General features: G+C 44.8%; 1 long non-coding RNA gene across 1 annotated transcript; it reads right to left on the reverse strand.

Annotated features, from left to right (window-relative positions):
- Positions 1-357: 357 nt before the first annotated feature.
- Positions 358-8,709, reverse strand: LOC121096865. The gene is made up of 4 exons (XR_005830708.1): positions 8,649-8,709; positions 8,224-8,381; positions 6,097-6,238; positions 358-602 (listed from the first exon to the last, which is right to left on the reverse strand). It is a non-coding gene; the product is annotated as an uncharacterized LOC121096865 (long non-coding RNA).
- Positions 8,710-9,270: the final 561 nt, after the last annotated feature.

Below are 9,270 nucleotides of genomic sequence, written 5' to 3' on the forward strand. Positions count from 1 at the left end.
CTACACCAGACCAACCAATCCTTTATGTAACTGCTGAGCTCTTTCCATGCGTATCAGCATTAGCTTATGACATTATTTTTAGGATTTTCCCTTCCGATCGAAACTCTTTGCACCAACATCTGTGACTTCCTCCTGCTGTGTGCCGCTGCCCCGGCCATCAAGGTCTTTGAAACTGCCACAGCAGCGAATGCAAACTGGAGCAAGGCAGGAGGCTCTCACTACTGCAAAGACATTACTTGTGCCAGATGTCTTTCTTTAAAAATATACATATATATACACACACACACATCTACACATGTATATATACATTTTTTTATTCTCAATAGAGAGTTTTAGTTTGCTTACCAACAGTGCATAGCTTAAGACCTACCTCCTTAATCATAGTAGCACACATATTACTGACACACGCCTTAAGGAGACCTTCTAAACTTGATATTTAAACATTTAATTAAAAATTAATATGTTTTTCAGACCTACTTGCATACTAAAACCACTGGAGCCCAGCTGCTGCGTGTGGCGAGGCAGTGCCAAGCTGGCTGTCAGATGCATGCAGTGCTTGATCAGTCTCATTGCTGATGGGAGCTTCAGCCAGGGTCCCATTTCTGCAGCCATAAAGGAAAAAAAAAGACATTTTCTTTAGGTTGGCAGGAATTTAACCATTAGAGCAGGATTTTTACTCACAGGTTTTTGTATTTTGGTATTACAAGATGGGCGGAATGCAGAGGATTTTGCTCTGTGTTCTCTGTGGCAATGGCAGAAATTGTCATTCAAGGATTTCCCAGGCCTACGAGAATGACTTGGCTTAAAGGATTGTGCGTCCAAACACACAGATTACCCAATAAAATCTATTACTTTCCTGGTGCTCATCAGTCCTAGTCCTATGAATCAAGAGCTCTATTGAGTAATCCTGCATCTTAATTATATTTTGGTGGCATGCATGGATTTGAAAGATTCTTTAGGATTGCTTTGACCGCAAAGTGCTGTGGTTCTGAATGGCTGTTCAAACAGCTCTGCTTCATTTTCCCTTTGTTTAAGCACTGTGCAAGGAAATATTTGCAGTGCACAAGAAGATGCAGGGGTCACAGGAATGATCCTGAACATGGGACAGATTTTCAGATGCTTATGCCATAAGCAGTGCTTGTCAGAAGAGCCCAAAGCCCAGGCAGCCTGCATGGCAGCAGTAACCTTGCTGCTCAGGGCCAGGTGCTGTTTTGGCATCAGAATAGTCCATCGTTGTTCCCATCTCTTTTCCCCAGAGCATGGGAAGCAAGGCATATTAGCTGAGGATGTTAGCCTACGTTAGAAAAACAGCCTCAAAAGGTAGTCTAATATTTCTTACTCGATTACAAATTCTCTCACTTTAGGTGTGGAAGCAGGCAATGATACCTTCTCTTTAATGCTCATACTCAGAGGTGAGGTGAGAGAAGATGTGTTGCCCTAGAAGGCCCAGCAAGTTCCATACACAAAACTGCATGGAAGTGGATGTTTCCACAGGGCAAAACGGGGAATGAAGCTGTTGGCTCCGGGGCAGCAGAAATCTGCTCAGCAGTGGAAGCCAACGTAACTTAGAGTCTGTCATCTCCATGGTCAATCCTTTGGAGGGCTTATTGCTATAGATTTGGGTTGGCGTTACCTGTGATATTCCTTCCTGTGTCGCTGCTTTCAGCTGTAGTTAAGATTATAGTAACTAGCCTATACACGTTACCGGACAGCAGGATTACTGTTGTTTTTAATGTATTACACCATCAGGCAAGCTGCTGGGACAGAACAGCTGGACAAGTTGGAGCTAGCCTCCTCCCAATTAGCTGCTTGGTGGTTGTGCTTCTCAGTTAGAAACTCACATCTCTCCAGTTTTACATTTGTACTTGCTTGTTTCAGCTAACAAAAGAAAGTCCAGAGTATAGCTCTGATGGCCAGCAGCTCTGGAGTTACATGCTGGATCATCTCCCTTCTACCCTAGTGCGTGTTGCACTGCTTTTCTGTTTTCCCTTAGGAAAATGTGGATACCACCATTCACCTGCGTTACAAGTATAACTTGTGTGAGGCTTTGGAGAGCTGCTATGGCATACTCTGGTAACTGATGTTTACTTTATACAGTGTACAGGCCCATCAAGCAAAAATAAATCAACATTTTAAAACTAATTCACAACTTAGTTTCCATCTATTTCTCCCAAACACTGCTACTGGCAAAGGATTGTGAGGATGCCTGGTCCTTCAGGCTCCTCACCAGCCTGGCAGTCTTTTCTAGCAGCTGATACATACTGCACACTGTGATGGCTGTGCTGTGTGGCACAGATTTTCCCAGTCAAGGTTCATTTGGAGCCGGTTTACTTGCATTGCAGTGCTTTCCCCTTCCCAGAAAGCCATTCTGTCAGGGTAGGAAAAAGAAGGGAAAAGAGAAAGGGGGAAACTAACCAAGCAGCAACAAAGGAAGTGAGCGAAGCCACAGCACGCTCCTTGAGGGGCTGTAGGCACTGCTGTGCATGCAGCAAAGACAAATGACTCAAACAGCAAGGTGATCCTGCACACTTTGAAACTGTTACATTCACGCAAACAAATTACAGTGTGCTCGCTGGCTACACAAACAAAATACAGTGTTTGCTATCTCCGTGTTATTCCATGCATCCAAAGTTAGCATTGCATCTCTGAGCTGTAATTCATATTACAGTACCACTCCTGTTTTACATGTTTTACACATCATCCCACTTCGCTAATTCCAAAGCCATGTCCCACCCTAGCTCTTGCTCCCGCTCTCCATCAAAGACCAAGACTTGGATTTCCCTTGCTTTCAGCAGTGAATGCAGCAGTACTGGTCAGGAAAAAAAAGGAGCAAAGCTGGTGCACACACACAGCAGTAACGGGTTAGCTGCAGTTGCAAACATTTGCTTAAAAGGTCGATGACATGTCCTGATTTGGGCAGCTTTCTGCTACGTCCATCGTGAGGACAATGCCAGTTTCCAAGCGTATGAGAAATCTACACTGGAGCATGGGACACGCTCGCACTAACTGGCCAGTTCTGATCCTACTAGTGGCCTAGAGCTGAGCTCAAGCTATTTATCCTGCTTCTGGGGCTGCTTCTACAGTCTTCATCAAGTTCTTTGTAGCTACAACTAAACTGCTTCATCCAGCTGGGCAGAACTAGTTCAGGTGAACTAGAGAGGGGCACAGATACACATTCTTATTCTAAACAAAATAGCCTTTCAACAAAATAACTCATCTTAAAATAAGAGAGATGTTTATTCCCTAGCCTCACCCAAAGACACGCTATCTAGAACCAGCTTTGATGAAACCAAGATGGTCCATGTCAAGAATGGAAGACACTGGATCTGGCAAAACAAATTATCGGAGGAAAAACCAATCTCAACAGGAATTGCTGGAGATCTCAAACATATGTAGCTCTACATTTAATATTGAAAACCTCAAAAGCTCAGCTGTATTATATCCAGTAGTCATATCAGTGTGAAACGAAGCACAAATCCAAAACCAGAACAAAGACTGTTACTGTCCCCAAATTAACCTGTGAAAGCTATTGGACAGCCATGGTACATTATACAGAGGGGAAAAAAGGTGCAGTGCATTTTCAGTAGCCAGCCTGAGCTAATGCTAGTTGGTTTGGCTATATTGTTCTGATCTGGGGGGGAAGGACCTTCCTGCATTATGATATAAATTCATTATACAGAGATACACAGGGGAGATAGAATACACAATAAACATAAAAAAGTGCATCAAAGTGATCATTTCTCTGGTTTTCTCGATAGTGTAGAGCTTAGCCCTTCTCTGCTCTACACACCATCTCAACAGACCATGCCTTTCAAGTCTGTTCATCATTGACTGGATGGAGGGGGTGGTGTAAGGGTGAAAGGACAATTATGGAGATTTTTGGGTGGTTCTCTGAAGGGATTTGCCAGGGTGGCAGCCACTCCCCCATCACACGATGCAGCTGCCCTCATCCGTACCCAGCCCTCCAAGGACAGATGGCTGGCGAGTCAGGTGCTAGTTAGGTCATCACCAACACCTACAGTTTCGAAAGGAGAGATCATAAAGGAGATTACAGTTGTAGGTGGAGATGCAGAAAACACAAGGCTACCTTCAGCTACCTCTTACTACTTGCTATCAGCTAGTCTGTATCTGAGTTTCTTATCCCACCAGCTCACCCTACCACAGACAGGCGAGTCACTGTGATTCTCCAGTTAAGCCCTTACCCCTTGCAGAGCCCATTACAAAAAATAAAGCTTCAACCAGCCAGCACCTATTGCCTTGCTCGCTCCTGATCATGGCATTTCTCCCTCTGCAGGAGGAATAGGAGCCTTTATCCCACTGTTCCTTTAAAGACCCACAGGCACACACTGGGCACGGAGGCAAGCACTTCATTATTTCAGTCTTCCTTTTCCTTCCACTTCACAAGAATTTAAATTTCCTTGTTAGCCATCCTTGCTTGGACATTTAAAAACTCCTGGTTAATACCCCTTCTACTAGACAAATCTCCAAAGTTTCAAAGAAGAAGCTCCTTAGCCACTTCTGTCAGCCCTGTGGACCTCTCTCGTATCACCATCACAGTTTTCCACCTAGATTTTCCAAGACAGTTTACTACTCCCTATTTAGCACTCCCTAATTATTTACAAACTTTACTTCTCTTGCTTAAGCAAGGGAAATAATTTTGTATACCTCCTCCTTTTCCCAAAGTGCATCACTGTCAAAGCTCAGGTCCAGTCCTTCTTGCGGATCACGGGAGCTGCAGTGCTCTGAAAACTGAGACCATGCTGGGCTTGTGCCCCTCCCCTAAGGCTGTAGAACAGTTTGTCCCTATGAACGACAAAGGATGTTGAACGTCATCTTTGCACAGAATGAATCCAGGTATTTTCCACCCAAAGATGCCACATGGCATATAGCTCACAGATTCAGTTCAAACGAGGAAAGATAAACATGTATGTGTTAATAATGGTATGAGAAATCTAAGCATGCTGTGTAATTAATACTATTGCAAAATATTACTCAGGGGAGTAAAAGCAGCAGGGAAGCTGATTGTTACATTTAAAGCACCAAGAAAGCATCTGTGGGAAGTGGTTTGGTGGGAAAAGGTAGCCAAGCAGAAAGCTCCCTAGAAGAAAGCTGTTTGATTTGAACAAGGCTGGATGTGACAGAGGCTGGGGCAGAACTCAGGCAAGAGGAAAGTAAAACCATCAGCGTATTCAATTAGATTTGGAATTTAACAGTTACAGGTCTAATTAAGACATGCAGCCACAGGAAACCTGACTCCACCCCTTAAGAACAGAAACCCAAATATTTAATGGGCCACAATGGAGGGTAGCTGGATTTTTATTTCCAAAAGTAAAGCAGCGATTTGTCACAATATTAAAGCCAAATAAAGCTAGTGCCATCATTTACCGCTCATTGGTTTGACAATATTTGGGATGTGCCGCTAAATTGCTTTGGGTTCTTGAACTGGGTGGGCCCTTGGAGTTTTTTGGGTTACACAACAGATGCTAGGTGACAGGAGTAGTACCTGAAAGGCCCTCTTTTCAAAGCGCCGGGAAGGGCTGCTGGTGGGATGGAAGAGAAATATACCACAGACCCCTTGTTTAACAGCGCAGCCTGCATGAGCTGCTGTTACGCTATTTCTTCATTTGACGCAAGGACTTTGAAATCTGTAGTTGCTTTTCCAAAGGAACAAGACACCAGAAGCAACCAAACAGCTCCATATGCTAATACATTTGAGCTATGTGGCTCGGAATACAATGCAGATGTAATAGTACAGCGCCAAAGATGGATGAGCCTTGACTTTTACCCATTTTTGCATTATCCTTGACTGCATTCTTCCAGTCTCCTGGATAACTGTGCCGTCTGTGAGCTGCAGCAGAAGCGAGCCTGGCCCAGGCAATCAAGACAAATGATTCTTTGTAGCTTGTTGCAGTGATGTTAAAGCTTGAACAAATTTCATTAACTAGCAATCAGAAGCAAAAATACAAGTAATGAGCTATTTTCTACTTAGAAAACAGATACTGGATGCTAGCTCTTGAATGTCAGTAGTGACACCAGAGGCAAGCTGAAGAAAATACCACAGGAACGTGCAGACTTTAACCAGAAATTTTCACGCACCAGATGCACCCACAGGGCCTGTTTCTCCTCTGCATGACACACGTTTTCATGGATGCAGCCCTGACTTCCCCAGCTCAGAGGAGATGAGTGCCCGGGAGGGAAAGCGCCAGGGCAGAGGGACTGAGGAACTCCATGGCAGCACCTGTGGAAAGCCAGAAGAGAGGGAACAAAGCTAAAGCCCATCCAATTCTCAGAGCAAATCGCTCATTTCCTCAATTCCCTCCCCATCAGTGCCGTAAAGTGCACTTATGAAAAGGTTTTGGACCCAAGCCAGTAACTTTTCCCGACAGTTTTGCAAAGCCAATTGAAATCCTATTGACCCAGCCTCCCATCTCCAGCTCAGCTTAACAGATGACCAGAGGAGCTGGGGTTCTGAAAACTTTCCTGAGGGTAGAAGGCTGCACTAGTACAATTTCACTGCTGTTGAGTTGGTCTACATTAACAACATTTTAATTTTGCCCAGGGTCTTTAATAAGAATTCAAATATAACTGTTGGGGGTTTTAAGTATATATTGCAAAAATTGGAGCCATCCAAACTATGCAGGGCAGCACATCTTCTGTGTTTATTTTTATTCCCAATCTAGACTCTACATCAGCTGTCCTCATGGTTTGGTAGCGTGAAGTACTGGAAGCCTACCAATACATATATATAAAACTTCCTTTTTGGTTCCCACTGGTAGAAGGACAGATGCTTTTTCTCTTCGAGTCACTAAAAAGTCACTGCAGGCTAATTCAAGACAAATGTGAACACATGATATCTGAACAACGGATGTGGGGCTGTGTTTGAAGGAAGTATGCTGAAAAGCACTGCGTCCTAGGGGTCTTCAGCAGGAGAGAGTGCTAGCAACCACTTGGAGAACGGATTCTGTTACTGCTGTGGTATTTTGGACTCCAGACTGCAATGTTTAGAATGTGCTCTGCTCAGACGGTTATGGAGGCAGCCCCTCCACCATGGCAACTAACATATGGCTTTGCTTTGTTGCTAATAATCACGCAACAGAAAGAAAAAGAAGAAAAAAGGAGGATGTCTTTGCATATACAAATTATGAAAGTCTATGGCTGCATTCTCCAAGGCTATAAACCAGAAGTTATAAATCGCTCTACTGCATATTTTCCACTTCTCATCTAATTGAAAAAAAACAGCATCTACAGTTTTTGCAGCTAGCCCATTTATTTTGCTGAGCTGCACAGAGCTCAAGGATGCTGTTTAGTGCTAGCTGGGTATGAGCACAACAAAAGGCCAGGGGAAATTGGCTCTTGATGTGATTATTTTTGTCAGGTACGGATGAGTATCTTTTTTGCAAGGCCACAGCACCCCCCTTCCAAATTAATGGGTCTTTTGCCACAAAGGTGGAAGAAATATAAGACACACTTGCTTGCAAACTGCTGGCAAGGTTGCAGAATTTTACAGGATTTGCGGCACAGTCCTTAGGCTGCTGGTTGGCCTCCAGACACATCACTTTTAGCAATTTATAAGGGACCGATGCACTTGATGAGTAGCGTACCCCACCCTCAGCACTGGACACCGAGCTGGTTGTGGGAGGAAGGGTAGGCTGGGCACAGGTGAAGCCCACAGAGGACTTTTCAGACATACTTCAACTGAAGGTATCCTGTGCCCTCACGGTGAGACTCAGCCTCACAGAATAGAGCCCAGGAGAACACCAATGCGCGGTTCTGTCTGAACTTACCCCATCCACCCTACGAGTTCTGGGAAGAAAGAAACCAGCTGAAACTAAAGACATCCTGCTCCATCCTCTCCTTTACATACCCAAATACACCTGCTCTGCTGCCCCTGCAGCAGGTGGCAATTTGTGTCAGTGCCAGACCATTGCAGTGGGGTCCAGTGTAGACTGTGGGACTGGAATACGCTGTGCCAAGAGAGACCATAAACACCGTCGCTGGAGCACAGCAACAGATTGGGAAGGGGAGTATTGTTGTCTTCATTTACACAGAGTGGGCTGAGATACAGAAATGTGTAGGGTAGGGTGTTCTGTCTTTGATTAAAGGAATAGCTGCTGATCTCAAAATTCTAGGAAGCACTGATTACATTGTGCCAAAGAAATAAAGACATTTTAAAAAGAGTCACAGCAGAAGTGTGTTATAAATTTTTCTTTTGTTTTCTCTTACTTGGAAGGCTTCTGTTATCCAGCTAGAGATGACAGAGGTGTCCGAGGGCACATCATGGGCCAGGGACTGTGAAGGGTGAGCAGCCCAACGACCTGCACACAAACAATCCAGACCTGAAGATTCTGTGTTCGATTTTTCTCTCATAACAACAAAAAGACCTGAAAAAATAGTAGGATTAAGTCACTAACCAAAGAAGGGCTAAAGCAATAATGATAAATTCAGTTCCAGTATGAATTACCTTGTGCAATATAGATTTAGTATACAGGCATTAATTTGAATTTTGGACAGTTTATCTGAATTGCGTCTCCAAGCCTTTTAGATAGTTGCTCATCTTTGTTACTAAAAATCATTGGGTTGCTTATTTAGGTGTCACGCATACAACAAGAAAGAAAAGGTAATCAAGTACTAGAAGAGAGGATGCTTACTTTATTTAAAGTACTTATTTGATTTGCTGATCCCTCCAGTGATCCAGGTTTTATAAACCTGAAAATTATATAATAAAAATTAATTTATAAATTGAAGGCAATAAACAAACCCTCACAATTCTGAGATGATGCTGTGTTTATTCCGCTTCCACTTCCTTTAGCTTTATTTTCTTGTCATTTCTAGTGTCAAGTTGTTTGCATTAATATCAACAGCAGAGTAATGCGGTAAAATTTGCACACAACTCCCCCTGTAACCTCACAGCGAGTTACGTTTGTGGTGACGGCACTGACAGCCATGAACTCCGAAGCCGATTATTTTTAGTTACTCTGCAGGCTGCGGAAAGCAGCGAGCCCGGCTCTGCAAGTGACAGGCTATTTTTAAGGCACCTCGAAGGAGGGTGCCCTCACCCCTCCTGGGGGGCGCCGCACACCTGCGCGCAACGCAGCGCGGCCGCGGCCGGCGGGGCGGGGGGGGGGGCGGCGGGACCCGGCGGGGCGGCGGGACCCGGCTCCGGCGGGGAGAGGCCCCCCCTAGGGGCCGCCGGTCGGCGGGGCTGCGGCTGGGGGGCTGCGGGGCAGGGGGCTGGGGGCTCTATGGGGCGGGGGGGTTGTGGGGCTGCGG

Source organism: Falco naumanni, chromosome 13 (assembly GCF_017639655.2).
Source record: "Falco naumanni isolate bFalNau1 chromosome 13, bFalNau1.pat, whole genome shotgun sequence".
NCBI lineage: Eukaryota > Metazoa > Chordata > Aves > Falconiformes > Falconidae > Falco > Falco naumanni.